Raw genomic sequence first — 13,396 nt, 5'->3', positions numbered from 1 at the left:
TTTTGTTGTGCAAGTTCATGATGAAACAAGTTTCCAAATTAATATTAATCCCTGCAATGTTCTCTCCATTTTCGTTTTCTTGATTATGGCTGTTGAAAAGATGCTTCCAGCTCAATTAATTACAAGGACTATGAGCACTCCAGAAAATAGCTGGAATTGAAGAATGCAGCTTTATTGCTTCTTATTGCTGCTGGTGTTTACTATTTTGGGAATGTCTAAAAAATGTTGCATTTATAATCGTCCAGATGTCATCCTGAATTTGATTACCGTTGAATTATTTTTCTCGCCAAATATGGCGGCAACTTTCCACATTAGATTGCTCAAACACCAATTCTGGTGAACAACCATTTAGGTGAATATTTTATAATTACCCAATGTCAAGCCATGCCAAAGTGATGACACATAAAATGTTGGCCCAGGCAGAAAAGATAGAATGGGCACGTGTTAATATGATATTAGACATTATCTGAACTATCCCATAGGGAATTATCAATAGTAGTCTCATCGGGACTGGTTGGCAGAAAATTGGAAGATACCCTGTCAGTTTAGGATAAATGAGACAAAATGTTGAAATTTATTGAAGATATAATCAACTCTCGGCATTACATGCAATTTGTGGAAATATTTTACCAAAATGGTTCCATTTAATAAGAATACCGTTAACCCAAAATAATGTGCCATCTGTATTCAATCTTCATTGAGAGTTTATTACCATAATTATAAAGATCAGATTTGTGGGTATATGCAGGGTATCACGTAGTGATGTGGGCAGAACATTCTTACTGATATTTAATGAGATTTAATTAGGATACTAGCAACAAGGTTAGACAAGCAAATTTATCTTCATTTTCATTGGAGAAATTAAGATGGAAAAGTGATTTGGAAGAGATGTTCATGATTTTAACTGGTTTAGATAGGGAGGTAGAGAAAAGTTGTTCCCCATTAATAAATGGCTCAAGACAAGGACACAGAATTACAATTCTACGCAAAAGATACAAAGGGAATTAGATAAGCCCTAAGGGAAAATAAGTTGCAGCACTGTGGGGAATGAATGGAGGATTATGACTGAAAATGGAGAATGGGCAGATGTTCATATGATATGAATATCTTCTGAACTACCCCACAAAGAATTATCAACAGAATTCCCATCAGGACAGGTCGATAGTAGATTGGCTGGCATCTGTCCGTTTGGGATGGTTGAAATTAAATGCGCATGTTTATTGAGGATTACAATCAAATCTCAGCATTACAATTAATTTTTTCCAATATTTGTTAAAAGAATGCAGTTTAATATGTGTGATATTACTGAAAGGGATTGCCAGGCAAAGAAAGGCTCAATGAGCTGTGGGGCCATGTCTGTTAATAATAATTTTGGGATTCTTTACTTTAGATTTTAGAGATACAGCATTGAAACAGGCTCTTTGGACCATCGAGTGCACGCCGACCATTGATCACCCCATACACTAGCACCATCCTACACAATAGGGACAATTTTCAATTTACAGAAGCCAATTAAGCTACAAACCTATACGTCTTTGGAATGTGGGAGGAAACTGGAGCACCCAGAGAAAACCCACGAGGTCACAGGGAGTACGTACAAATGCCATAATGGCGCGGTAAGGCAGCAACTGTGCTGGCCCTGTGCAATGATTCTATAGGGTACAGACAATTAAAGGAAAACATGCAAAAATATCTATAGATTAGAAAAGCTTCAAAAATATGTAATCTTTAGTTTTGCAAACAATACCGAACAGGAAGACAAAAGTACAGTTTACACAATCTGAAGTGCAGAGAAACACTAAAACAAGCACAAATTCACAGCTAGGTGACCAAACCCTGCATCTGACCACTGGTTAATTACTCCTTACATGGAGGTAACACTTTGCAGGGTATACTTCATTGAAATATGTTCCAATGTATCCAACATTAACATATTTCAAACACTGGCATCTTCTCCCTTGCTTTCATACTACCGTTGATGGTCCCCAAGATTTAGATTTCTTAAAGCAGAACATTAAACTCGCATTCAGTTGTTTAAAGGTGCCTATTTCTGTCCCTACTCTAAAAACATTTTGCTTATCTTTAAATAACAACATATTCACTGGATCACCACTGTTCAACATGTTGAATGCAAGCTCTCTCACCTTTCCTATTAATTCCTCTACAAAGCTAAACTTGCGTTCCTATTTTCATTCTTCATAAATTATTTTGTTCTCCAGGAAGATTTTGAATCAACATGATCAGAATAAAAGGACATACCTTTAGAAAATAGATGAGGAGGACCTTCTTTCATCAGAGGGTGGTGAATATGGAGAAAGACTGGATAGACATGAAGAAAGACTGGATAGACTTATGAAGAAAGACTGGATAGACTATGAAGAAAGACTGGATAGACTTATGAAGAAAGACTGGATAGACTCGGCTTGTACTCGCTAGAATTTAGAAGATTGAGGGGGGATCTTATAGAAACTTACAAAATTCTTAAGGGGTTGGACAGGCTAGATGCAGGAAGATTGTTCCCGATGTTGGGGAAGTCCAGGACAAGGGGTCACAGTTTAATAATAAAGGGGAAATCCTTTAGGCCCGAGATGAGAAAAACATTTTTCACACAGAGAGTGGTGAATCTCTGGAACTCTCTGCCACAGAAGGTAGTTGAGGCCAGTTCATTGGCTATATTTAAGAGGGAGTTAGATGTGGCCCTTGTGGCTAAAGGGATCAGGGGGTATGGAGAGAAGGCAGGTACAGGATACTGAGTTGGATGATCAGCCATAATCATATTGAATGGCGGTACAGGCTCGAAGGGCCGAATGGCCTACTCCTGCACCTATTTTCTATGTTTCTATGAATCTGTGGAATTCATTGCCACAGATGACTGTGGACGCCAAGTCATTGGATATTTTTAAAGTAGAAATTGCCAATGTAGTACGTCAAAGGTTATGAGGAGAAGGCAGGAGAATGGGGTTGGGAGGGTAAGATACTGTAGATCAGTCATGATTGAATGGTGAAGTAGACTCGATGGGCCAAAGGGCTCCTATAATTCTGCTCCTTTAAATTATTATCCAGATCTAGCCTGCTTTATCTATCCAAAGGTGCTTAGGGTATCACTTTTTGTTAATCATCGCCACTAATTTTCTCCCAATTCATATGTAATCATTTTATGAACCATTTTGAGATATTTACTAACACTTACACAGAAAGGATGCGTAAATAGTAAGTGTCGGTGCTACTTAAAAGTGTAACATTTCACCTAATAGTTTCAAGGATTTCTACTTATATTTGAAGTGATCCGCAGTTTATTTTTACGTTGTAATTTTTTTCCCGTTATCATATCAAGAAACAGGTACAGATTCAACAGAAGTATGATACAAATATAATTGTAGACGTAAGTGCTACCAAAATGTACCTCAATCCAGTGACACCCACACACATACACAACAGTTTATGCTGTTGTCTAGCACTTGCATTGCAGTCATTTTGCCCTCCCGGTATGTTTGAAAGTGTTTCTGCTCATTACAGTGTGTTAATGTGAGAAAATGTGGAATAGTTACATTATCTAATGTGTGGCTTTCAGAGTTTCATAACGTGGCACATTTTGAGTTCAAGCTAAGTAACACATCCGTGTGGTTTGTAAATACTTTATCTGAAAAAATCTGGAAAGAATGCAAAACCAAGAAAATGAAAATACATAGAACTTATAACGGGGACGATAAATTCTTTTTATACGGCATCTAGAAGGGAATTGGGAAAAATGCAAAGATTTCAATATAAATCCAAACTAGGCAGATTGTAAGACTTGCAATAACCTTTCCCTGTTGCTTCCAGCACCAGCTCAGGTAACCTTTGCTGCTGGCAAATATCTTCTTCCCATCCTTCAAATTATTACTCATCCATTCCAGATTCTGCCATTACGCTGTGCTTTTCTATGCTACCGGGTATTAGCTGTCCTCCGCATTTAAACTATCCTTCACAAAATCACCTGACTCTCATGTCTTCCAACGTCACTCCGTGTAGCTGCACACAGCTTCCTCATCACATTGCACAAGGACACAGGAAAAACAGCTCAGGCATGTGAACTCTGGCCTGACCATGTTTCGTTGAGGGTCCCTGGGGCCAATTTAATCCATTGACACCACTCTAGTATTCTCTAACCTGATACCAACCCTGATTGTTGAACCACCAGCATTCCACTTTGTCTGAACGCCACAGCAAGCTGAAGTAGCATCCGTGAATATGGGACATCGGACTTGCATTGTAAAGTTTATTGTTAATTTTATTAATGTCCTAGTTTTCTAGTAGTTCAAAACACAACCATCTTCATGTATCACTGAAATTGACATGTAGATTCAGCAAACAATTAGGAAAGCATACAATATGTTGTCCTTTATTTCAAAGGGGTTTGAGCGACAAGATGTCTTGCACCAAATGCACAGAGTTCTGCTGAGACAGTATCGGGAATATAGGGCAGAGGTCTGGTATCCCCACCCAAGGAAAAAATTTGAAGGTCTTTTCCAGGCTATGGTAGGATTCCATTCCATGAACCGTTGGTAACCAAAACTGTTCACAAGTCAAAATGTGACTATGGACCAAGTTCCCACATGGCACAACTTGCCTGTAGCCTTGCAGCAGTCAGCATGTTCACCCTGCTGGTCTCCAAAACACTCGTTCATATGCACAGACTGTAAGTAAGACACTGGTAAGCTGGGGAGTACCTGTACTCACAATAGCAGGAGTGCAGTGGAGGGTGGAAAACAAATCAAACTAAAATGCTGGATTCTGGAATAAAAGCTCAGCCAGTCAAGCAACATCCGTGGAAAGAAAAACAATTTGCATTTCCAGTTGAAGACCCTTCATCAGATTTGGGAATTACTCTAATAGGATGAAATGATGCAGCCATTGAATCAACAGTAAAACTACATATACAATATAAAAATGAAAAAAAGGGGAGAGGAATGGCAAGAACAAATGGCCTGAAACAAGCAGAAAGAAAGGGCAAGTTATATGAAGGTAGAGATAACAACATTGACCCCCACAGGCTACAACATGCCCTGAGGAGAAATGAAATATTTAAGTTACCTCAAATATCTTTATTGTAACATTGCAGGAGGCCAGAGACAGAGAAAGAGGGAGATGGTGAATTAAAATAATAGGAGCATTAAGCTAAAGGTGTTGGAGAATGTATGTGCTGAGAAGATAAGAGATGCTGCTACTAGCATGGTAGAATCTTTGGTGACCTTTCATAAGGATGAAGAGGAACATAGTATTGCACAAGAACAGGCCCTTTGGCCCACAATACCTGTGCCAGACATGATGCCTGCACATAATCCATATCCTTCCATTCTTTGCATATCCATGTTCCTTTCCGAAAGTCTCTTGAATGCCAATGTTGTATCTGCCTCAACCACTAACCCCGGCAGTATGTTCCTGGCACTCACCACCCTCTGTGTAAAAATATAATTGCCCTGAACATCTCCTTTAAATTTTGCACCTCTCACCTTAAAGTATTGCCCTCTCGTATTTGACTTTCCCATCCTGGGAAAAACACTCTGACTGTCTACCCTATCTATGCCTCTCATCATTTTATATATTTCTATCAGGTCTCCGTACAACCTCCAGAGTTCCAGAGAAAAAAAAAGACTGTCCAACCTTTTCCTGTAGCTAATACCCCTGAATCCAGACATTATTCTGGTAAACCTCTGCTGCACTCTTTCCAAAGCCCCCACACCCTTCCTAGAATTGAGTGACCAGAACTGCCCACAATACTCCAAATGCCTATTAATTCCTATAAAACTGCATCATGACTTCCTGACTATTCTTCTCAATGCCCTGGCTTTTGAAAGCAACCATACTATATGCCTTCTTTACCTTTCTACTTACTTGTGTTGCCACTTTCAGAGAGTTATGGACTTGGACCCCAAGATCCTCCTATACATATTTTTTTTGTTTAAATGAGTTATCCTGGTTCACAATCCTGCTTCCTAATCCTGCTGAAATTGTGCCCATTAAAGGTGGGTGTTTTCTAATTTCACTAGTGAGTGAAAAGCCTGCTGATTTTCACAAACTTCCCTGGGACAGAATAATTCGACGATACGTACAACTAATGCTACTGATCAAAAATGAGCAAATTTGCCACCGTTATGAAGTGACAGGTAAAATGGTGAGAAAAGTACTAGAAAGAAACTATGTTATGTCTGAACTATGTCTGAAGAAGCGTCTCGACCTGAAACGTCACCCATTCCTTCTCTCCAGAGATAATGCTTGTCCTGCTGAGTAACTCCAGCATTTTGTGTCTATCTTCAGTTTAAACCAGCATCTGCAGTTCCTTCCTACACAAACGATGTTATCAAGTTCAAGTTCAAGTTCAAGCACCAATTGGCACAGTGAAATTTGTGTTACCATACAGCCATATGAATAAAAAGAACACAACACATGATAGAATTTAACATGAACATCTCCACACAACGAATCAATGTTTCCCACTGCGAGGGAAGGCAATAAAGTATTGGATATAAAGGAGGGGCCATCAGTGATATAACATTCACTGGATATCATCCAGTAATTAATAACTTACTGTAACTGTAATGGAGGTATGTGATGTAATGGACCAGTACAGGATCATTCTACAAAGAGAGACCCAGCATGGGGGAGACACCGAGAGATCAAAGAGAGACCCAGTGTGGGGGTGGCTGCCTAGAACGAAGAGGGACCATTGGGACTACGTTGAACACTATAACTTTGTCTACTTCCTATACGTGCTGACTCTTTGCATATTTTGTGTAAGGTATGCAAAACAAAGAATTTCATTGTGACATGTCCCATGTGATAATAAAGTATCAATCAATACCTCACTCCTACGGAATTAATTTGCACTACGCACAGTAGGGAGTTCTCCTTGATGTCTTGCCAATAATTATTCCCCAATCGGGAACAAACAGATTATCTGGTGATGATCATGGAGCATGACTACCTATCATGGTCCCTCAGCTTATGGGATCTTGATGAATTCCCTTATTTTTCATCACATCAATGAATACATTTCAAAAGATTTTCTTTGGCTGCAAGTCACTTTGAGATATCCTGAGATCATAAAGGTTACTGCATAAATGAAAGTTTGTATTTATTTCCTCATTATCAGATTACTGTAGGAAATATTAAAATGGATTACACTGTATTGATGAGGCAGCGTGAACAGAACAATGCTTTAAATGTGTTCAATATCTGATATAAGATTGCGCTAAATGAGAAAGTGTTAAGTGAGAAATGTATTAGTTCCCCACCACTGGCCTTTTCTCTTGATAGGACCTCACCCAAATAAACACATTTACATGGATTGCAAATTGAAAAATTAGATTGAAAATATACAGCGTCTGCTACAAGTCTTGCTACCAGTCTGCCCAATCACCCAGTAGGGTTTTCAAAGGCGGACTTTCCCAATATGCTGACCTTTCTTGAGCAAAAGGTTTAAAGAAAGGAAATGATTTGCCTTGTACATGCGTGATTCTGCAATGAAGCACCAAAACGTTGTGATAATTTGACCACTGTAGCAGTAACTTTCAGAATATGTCAAAGCCATTATTGCCTGTTTCTTTTTTTTTCTCTTCTAGTTTTCCATCCTTTCCTGTAGATTGTGAATCATGCTGTATGGAGAGCAAAAAGTGTCAGCACATTGTTAGATCACTGGACAACAAGTTAATCATACAGCTATGAGGGGTGCATTAATCCTGAAGCTGGCTACTACCTAAGGTCACTGCTCTTCCCATTCACGGGCACTCATGATGTGAGTAGCAAATAAGCTGACCACGGCTCTTGACAGCGTCTGATGAGGAACTGCATGCTCTGAGCACTTAAAGACCTCAGGTGGTGATTCTTAAGGCTCTGACTCTAGAATGCCCTGACAGCTCGCTAACAATAAAATATATTTTTTCAACAGAAAGAGTGAAAACTGTTCAAATATTTAAAAAGTTAAACATTTGTTTTGAAAATATATATTTTTTACATCATATTAACAAGTAGTTAAAATATAGTGAGCCAAGAACGTATTTTTTGCAGAGGGTTGAGGACACCATTTACATGAATGGGGTTGCTGTTCGCAGTCTTCCATTGTGTAAAGCTGAGGGCCAAAACTGTGGTGCATTTTAACGCTCCCTTCGGCATGAGTGGTTGGCCCTTGGGCTCAATGGTGAATATAGCAAGTGCATTTGACCTCCATCTTTTCTTGGATTTTCATCTTTCATCAGTTGTTCAGTTCCAAGGCGATGTTTCCCTTCAGACCTGGAGATATCAGGGAGATTACTAGGTTCAGATGCCTATGCTGGAGATACTTAATGTGTATCTGGAGCGGCAATAGAACAATATAATTCTAAAATTCAATGAGCAAGTGATACATAAACTTCAGAGGTAAAAAAGGACATTCAAAAAAATATATTAATGATTTCATAATTCGAGGTTTAAAAATACTAGATTTAAACAAAAATCCTAACCTCAATGACTCTATGACTCTCGAGTTCACTGCACAAAGTTCAACACATAAAGAGCATTTTAAATGACCCTCTTTTGGAAAAGAATGTCCTAAATAAAATGGATATTGGATATTTATTTTTGTTGCCTACAATAAATGATAGTGAATGTGACAAGATTGGATCTCAGAAGATCTAATTTAAACTCGGAGATGATAGTCACAAATCAACAAAGGCAAGATACAAGATAAATGTGTTGTGACAAATTCAGTCGACTCCCAGTAGATTCAGGTCCACAGGATCAACACTTATCACTTCAGCAAGGTCGTTCCAATATACAGTGCGGAAGTTGTGGCTCAGCAATTAATGCTTGTTTACCTATTTGCACCTTACCTGATCTGGAACTATGTGAAACCAAAGCAAAAAGGGAAATATTAAATATGTCATTTAGAGTCACAAGGAACTGCAAATGCTGGATTCTTGAGTACAATACAAAGTGCTTGAGTAATTCAGCGGGTCAGGCAGCATCTCTGGATGACATGGTTAGGTGACGTTTTAGATTGGAAACCTTCTTCAAATGTGACAATTATTTGCCAGCTACCTAACGGACAATTATATAAAAATAGTTAACTTTCTTAAAATTCTTACATTTGTTTACAGGATGCAGGAATTACTTTAAAATTTTCAAAGTACAAATTCGCTTTCACTTATGGCAGCGCAACACAGTGCCAGTAATATGATTTTCATCTTCAGAACCGGGATTAGGCTATATAAAATCCAAAGTAGTTTACAAGGAGTGTAGGAAGGAACTGCTGACGCTGGTTGTCTAGACTCCAAAATGTCACCTATTCCTTTTCTCCAGAGATGCTGCCTGACCCACTGAGTTACTCCAGCTTTATGTGTCTAGCTTACAAGAAGTAGTACCTAATATAAGCTTCACTTGTCACCTTTGAAGTAAAGGTGCAATGAGCAATTACAAAATTGGAGGAAAACCTTCATAGACTGATGAGAAAAGAATAATACATTTATATAATAAATGCAATACATCAGATCCAGTATATTATTAACTCATATTTGTATGATACCTGAAAAAAAACACATTTAATAGAAATGCTGCATTTATATAGATGGCACATTTGATAATCTGGTACTTCAAAAATTAATTTTAGTTAATAACCAAATATGTCACTGTTACTTATGAATTTCAGCAATCAATACCTAATATCAGTAGACAAAAAATGCTGGAGAAACTCAGCGGGTGAGACAGCATCGATGGCGAAAAGGAGTAGGCAACGTTTCGTGCCAGTCTGAAGAAGGGTCTCGACCCAAAACGTCGCCAACTCCTTTTCTCCATAGATGCTGCCTCACCCGCTGAGTTTCTCCAGCATTTTTTGCTTAGTTTTGATTTTTCCAGCATCTGCAGTTCCTTCTTAAACAATACCTAATATCATATCATTTGTTTTGGTATTATCCAAGACACTTGGAAAAGCTTTGCTGATTTTGTATCAAAAATATGTTCTGATCATTATCTCATTGTTCCATTCTCTCAGACATAATATTTCAAAATGAATTTTACTACCTATAAGCCACTTGGTAAGTGGCTTATAAGTAGGTATGTTACAAAGCCTACCTGAAGCGTCTTTGAAAATCTGCCGCTGCCCGTGTGCGCGATTTTGGCGCCGTTTAGAGGGGGCGGGTTTAAAACGCGATTTTCTCTAAGCTGTTCCAATCGAAAATGTTCAGCCTAGTTAATTATTAACGAAAAATCGCTGGAAGACCCCGTCGCAAAGGCTATTATTAGGTTTATAGGCCTCGTATAATAGTTATAGTAGTTTAAAAATCAATCTCTAAACCCGCGACGGCCAGCAACCGCAGGGTCTCATAAAGCAAATAGCAGAAGTTAGGTTGTATATTTTTACATTAAAAAGGGCTTCTAAAGATCCCTTTATACAAAATTTAATATTGCGAGTAGCTCAATTTGGGCCCATTATATCGCGCAGTATTTTTCTGGGCATTTGGGGCACAAATCTACCGCAATGTGAACGTTCTAAACCAGCGCGTTCCACAGGGACCCACTGGAAAGCTGATTTAAATGGGCATTTATTTACAGCAATTGAACACTAAATTCCTTCCATTTGGTCTATAAATTAATGTAAATGAGATTTAAAAATCATGTTTTATTGTGAATTATTTGTGAATATTATTTGGACATTTAGGCTATTTAAAAATGTTAATAATTTATTAAGAAATGGATAGATGTTTAGATCTAGTAATTGAAGTCTGAAATTAGCTACAATTAGGTAACTAACTAATTATATGCTTTAATTTCAGGTCATCCAAGTAAGATTATTTTATATTTGTTTCAGAATGCTTCAATCTATGATAACTGAAAATTTCATTCAGTTCTCTTAATTTTTAAGAAAGTTATGGGCTTTTGACTGTTCACGATCACAACTTTTTTGTTATGTCCATAGAAAATCAATAGGGAACAAGATGCTCATTTCCGAGTATGAAAATGGCCATAACTTTTTAAATACTTGAGATATGAAAGTGAATTAGGTGTCAAATTAAACTTATTTTTATGCTTTATCTGATGGGATAAATTACAGACTTGATTTTTAAAATCTCAAAATTTTGTAACATTGCTATTATAAGTAGTAATCTGAGACCATGAGTGGCATTATATATCATTCAATACTCTCTCTTGGTCCTCAAAATAATGCCATGTTAATTCTTGCATCTTATCTGAAGGATAATTAACCAATGATCCATGTAGGACACCAAGGATTTTCAACTATGTTGCAGGTAGAGCTGTAACAAACAAAAGTTGTTTTTCATGTAAGAAACAGTGTGCATTTAAAATATTAGTTCATCTGATACTTTAATTGGCACAGGGAAAATTTTAATTGCGATCCGCAAAAGTGAATTTCAAACAAAATTTTAACATAAATATGTTCAAGAAGGAACTGCAGATGCTGGAAAATCGAAGGTAGACAAAATTGCTGGAGAAACGCAGCGGGTACGGCAGCATCTATGGAGCGAAGGAAATAGGCAAGGTTTTGGGCCGAAGAAGGGTCTAAAGATGGGTTTCGGCCCGAAACGTTGCCTATTTCCTTCGCTCCATAGATTGCTGCCGTACCCGCTGAGTTTCTCCAGCAATTTTGTCTACCTTTAACATAAATATATTATATTTACTGCAATTTTATGAAGAAAATTAGTAAGCTTAATTTGTAGATTTATATTGGAAATGGAAAATTGATTGTATAATGAATTTATTTGAACCAACATCAGAAATAACCTTGTAAATTCTTTAACATCATCATTCCCATCTCCATTTGCTGATAGAATCTCTTTCTATAATGATTTTGGCTTTTCTATTGTACTTAACAAAAAGATGGACTCAAATATATTCCATAACATAGTACTGAAATTATTGAAAATGCCAAGGTACAAATACTGTCGGATTCTGGTACTATCATATTCCAATGTTAATTAATTAGTTTTGACATAACATCGCTCAATTCCAAAACAGTCTCTTAAAAACAAATACAAATATCTATACATTTTGCCCTGAGTAATATTACAAGGAATTAGCCATAAAGTGAGATTTTTAATCACCTCGCAATTCCTGGAAAACAGAAAGAACATCAATACATCAATAATGCACAGTGGGACAATTAAGACCTCAAAACAGGTTGGGGACCTAAATTGAAAAGGTCACCAATTTAGAGATAGTAATGTTTGACTGAAAAATATCACAAGCATTCTCTGTCCTTGTTATGAAATATTGAGAATATATGGTGTGTTACCAGCCAATTTATGTAATTCCTTACTGTTGGTAAAATTAACTCTAAATAATACCTGTTGAAAGTATTAGCACTTAGAAGTTAATCCTTAAAATAAATGGTTTCCCTCAGGATCATGAGAGTGGAATGGAAGGTAAGACATGTTTACTTCTTTGAAAGCAAAGTCATGAAAGACAAAGGTTTGGTTCAGTTGTTTTCATTCTCTTTGACTTATCATTCATGTCAGGAGATCACAGACTTGAGTAGTTTGAAGAAATAGTTATATACATTCAGATACAGGCAAGAAGAAAAAATAATTCCACTCCAGAAATAGCTACTGCCATGTAAGATGAATCTCCCAAGAGAGACAGAAGGCCCAGGGGGACAGATATATCATCTATAAATAGAGCTTCATGATTCCATTGTCTTAGGCAATCAAAATGAGCATCCAAGGAAAAAAAAGCATCAACTATAGGAAACCAACCCAAAAGGACAAGGGTGAATAATATTCAAGAACTGTTGTTAAAACTGCTTCACGTTAAGCTAAAATAATAATAATATGGATAATCAATTCATTTCATCTTCAAAAGATATTCAAAGCTGGCAACCTGCCCTCTACAGACCTTAAAGGTTAAGTTTGGATGTGTGGTTAAAATCAAATGGCAGTGAAGTAACCTCCAGATAATGTTACATTACTTTAGAATACCGGACAAATATACCTGCAAATATCAGTTAATGAAATCTGAATAATGCCTTACATACTCTGGTGTTCCGTATTTAAGATATTTTACCAATATGCATAATTGTGTGCAAAGGTAGAAATGGTAGTTAATAACTATGTTGTGTTCTTTAATAATTTGATAAGAGGTTAACTCACAGCTAGTGATATAGTTCCATCTGATTACTGTGAGAAAGGCATAATTTAGATATTTAATACATTCTTAATTGCAAACAATGAGTTCCCAGATAACTTTGATAGGAAGTTGTAATGAAAGTATTAAATTCACCTGACTCTCTTTGTTTTAAGTATACATTGTAAGGATTATAAATTTAACAACCATCAAATTCATCATGCATATTTTCCATTGTCTACACCAGTCAGTCTTGTGGTCTTTCTGTGTGATATAAGCAACTTATACTGAATAATGCTGACAGGTT

The sequence above is a fragment of the Amblyraja radiata genome, chromosome 18 (assembly GCF_010909765.2).
Source record: "Amblyraja radiata isolate CabotCenter1 chromosome 18, sAmbRad1.1.pri, whole genome shotgun sequence".
Lineage (NCBI taxonomy): Eukaryota > Metazoa > Chordata > Chondrichthyes > Rajiformes > Rajidae > Amblyraja > Amblyraja radiata.
The sequence above is the reverse complement of the archived record's forward strand: the minus strand, read 5'-3'. Positions refer to the sequence as shown.